Raw genomic sequence first — 3,474 nt, forward strand, 5'->3', positions numbered from 1 at the left:
AGATGGCATCACAAGGGGGACAATAATCAGTGTGATGAGTCGGCATTGATGAACAGTGCCAGCTGGAAGGTGAAGCTTAAATAAAGGAAAACAAATACCTGTAAGGCTCTGTTTAGTTGTTTCTGTGTCACTAAAAGCATGTTAGTTAAATAACGACTTTAAACAAAAATAATACATTTATAAAAGAAGACCATATGATGAATTTACATGTGGCAAACTATGAATTGAGTTTGATTCATTTGTGGAAAAGTCTCTGGCAGATAGCTTTATTTTTGACCAATCGAACTAAAACCCATCTCCTTAAAAAAAAAAAAGAAGTAGGGTGTCCTCACAGAAACATTTAGTGCAAAAATGAAATCGTCCAAAGGAGGAGGAGCCATAATAGGTGTTGTAATACATAGGCCAGACCAGTGGATGGCGTAGTAATGCTTCCACAGGAGTAAGATAAGACAAAAAAAGCAGGGTGTAAAGAATAATTGAGTAAAACTATTTTTTAACTTCTGTAGATTCTAACAAGGTCCAGCTTTGGTATTATTTTTGCCGCTGCATCAGTGTTAAAGGTAAGGCTGCCTGTGTTGGCTCACATGCACAAACATGTTTATTTGTTGCAGCTGGGGTATTAGGATGTATGCCCTGCAGACAGCTTATTCAAAATTATTTGTTCTGGGAGAAGACTTCAAATTTATTTGGTTCCTTTTCATCTAGATTGGAACCCTATCAAACTAAGTAGCTTGTTGTATAACCTAAACCAGTCTGGGTGGAGCCTCAGGGTTTACACTATAGACAACAACAGGGAGGCACCTTATCCCATTACTTTAAAATGTAAATAAATAGGAAACTTTTTCTGGTTGCATCGCACAGATTATTTCCCCAAGAATTCATGCTACCCCCTGACACAATAGCTCCCAGGGTGAAGAACCATAGCACCCTTATAAAAGAACATCTATAGATGACCCAAATTCTTGTTATCTAAACCTGAATAAACCGGAATAGAGTCCACATAATAGTTGCAACTTGCAGTGCATTATTCCATCAGTTTCTTTAGCGATCATCTCCTTTGTGCTTGTGGCAGAGTGGGAGGAGGAACACTTGTTTTCAAACCCCTACTGATCGAAGAAAGCGTCATTAAGATGTTCTCAGCGTTGCCACCAGTAAACACATGTTACTAATAAAAACAGAGGGACTCAGGGCAGACGTAACAAATGCAGGGGGCTGATTATAATTGTATAGATGCTGTTAGGAGGAAAATGGAGACATATACTAAGTGGAAACTGGAAATGAAAGGGATGTTAGAGTGGGAAACACTGAGGTAGACTGTGACTTGTTGTCAAAAATGTTAACTTACAACAACAAAATCACTAGTCTTCCACAACGTGTCCCACTAGTCAGTTTCCTCGAGAAAAACCTGGATATGAATTTATACGCACAAGAAATATTAAAAGCAAACCTGAAGTAGAGTGGAAGCTATTAGTGCTTCTAATCACATAAACACGACACATAAACAAACACACTCAGCACCTTATGATGACTTAATGTGTTTGCACTTTATTTCATCGCATTCATTACATGAATCACAGTTTCTTTATTCAGTCATCACACATGGTGTAAACATCCAGGGACATTAAGGCTCTTGGGATTTGCATTTGTTGATGCAAACACCGACATACTGTACCGTGGTTGAGATGAATTAATCTAGCAGAGCGTCCCTGCTGCATGCGAGCTGCTTGGATAATAATAATGCACCGATTACTGCGGCGCACGTGCAATCACATGAATAAACACTGGTCCAGTCTGAGGTGCAGCAAGGATGGGGGATTCAAACGCACACAGATGTGCCAGAGCGGGTGCTTTAATAACAAGGAGAGGGAAAAGGACAGCGGTTTAATCTGCAGGTATTGGTTCTATAAAGCTCTTCCAATAAAGCTGGATCTCTGTATTAGGATAAAGAAGGAAGGGAGCACAGGAGAGGAAGGAAAAGGAGGAGAGGTCATTGAAGAAAGGAGTGAAATAAAAAGGAAAACTAATAAGAAAGGGAAAGAAGAGGAAAATGGTGAAACAAGAAAGAGAACAAAATGTAGGAGAAAATTTTTTTTAAATATAAGAAATTACATCGAAGGACTAAACAATGAAGAACGGGAAGCATTTAAATGGAAAACATATAAAGGACAAGAAAGAAAAAGAGCGATTTAATAACAGGGTCAAAATCTTTGAAAGCATTGGGAAAACAGGAAAAAGAAACCAATGATGAAAAAAAAATTAAATATAACAAAGAAGTACAGGAAAAAGAAAATACGTTGAAAAAAAAAAGGGCAGAAGGAGCAGGGAGAAAAGCGAAACAAACAAAAACATTAGAGGAAACAACCACAAATCAGAAAGAAAGGGAAGAGAAAATTGGGAAAAAAAAGAATATGTATCAGATAAAGGGAGTAAGGATATAAATAAAATGTTAGAGGAAACATAAAGAAAGCATCTCTGTCAGTTCACATTCCCAGTTTAAATCCTCGAGGCCATTTATTCCCTCTCAGCTAATATTTTATACCCTAATACTTCCAACAGCTGCAAACTAGTTTAAAACACCAATCAAAATCTGAGTAATTTTCCTGGACCTTTGGTTTACTCCATATTCCATTTATTTTAGTTCTGCTCTATTTTGGCTCAATCATCTCCAGGAAAACGTGAGATAATATGAATCCTGGTCAAATCAGAAAACAGTAAATATTTTATATAGGAGTCACATGAACACATTTCTGTCAGTAGATTATGCAAAACTAACTTAAATCATTGGTTGTCAAAACAACCCCAGGGGGGAAAAAAGGAATGAATGAATACATTGGAGCTTACATGCTTACATTGGAGGGGAAAAAAAGACAGAAACATAAATGATAAAAAACGTAAAACTTGGGAGAGAGAACAATACAAAATAGGAGACAAAATAAGAAAAAAAAAGGAAAGGAAACTGAAAGTAAAAACGACAAATCCCCACAACCTACAAAAGCCTAGTAATGGCTGCATATAAAAATACCCAGTTTTTGTGGAGGTTGTGCAGTGAATGACAAACCTCCTGTGAATGAATGATAATGGCTTGTTTAGCTGCAGCTTGCCTACAGCGTTCCCTGCCCCAACCTATTTCCTGCTAATATCGCCTGCGTCGGCCTTGCTGACCTCTCCGCTGCTCTTCTCTTCCTTTTCCCCTTTAACGGTGACTGCTTATTGGCTCTACCATAGAAGAAGAAGAAAAAAAAAAGAAGAAAAATCAATTATTTCTTTCAGGCTAAAGACAGAAAAAATGCTGTCCGCTTCCGTCGCTACCTTGTTATGGAACTATTTCATGCCTCATGAACCTCTTTTCTTTAATTGTGATGATTGAGACGTCTAACGACGGCCGTCTTGCTCGGCTTGATAGTTTTAAATGCGAATAAGATGCAGAGAACAGCAGTAACCACACTATTTCAGATCCACACACACAAATGGTTG

General features: G+C 37.9%; 1 long non-coding RNA gene across 1 annotated transcript in view; it reads right to left on the reverse strand.

The window, feature by feature from the left end:
• Positions 1–2,959: 2,959 nt before the first annotated feature.
• Positions 2,960–3,474, reverse strand: part of LOC119787222 — a 25,334-nt gene continuing 24,819 nt past the window's right edge. Inside the window, exon 4 of the long non-coding RNA XR_005281305.1 lies at positions 2,960–3,474. This exon is cut by the window's right edge and continues 311 nt beyond it. This is a non-coding gene — a long non-coding RNA (uncharacterized LOC119787222).

The sequence above is a fragment of the Cyprinodon tularosa genome, unplaced genomic scaffold, assembly GCF_016077235.1.
Source record: "Cyprinodon tularosa strain WSP-4 unplaced genomic scaffold, ASM1607723v1 ctg290, whole genome shotgun sequence".
NCBI classification, from domain to species: Eukaryota; Metazoa; Chordata; class Actinopteri; order Cyprinodontiformes; family Cyprinodontidae; genus Cyprinodon; species Cyprinodon tularosa.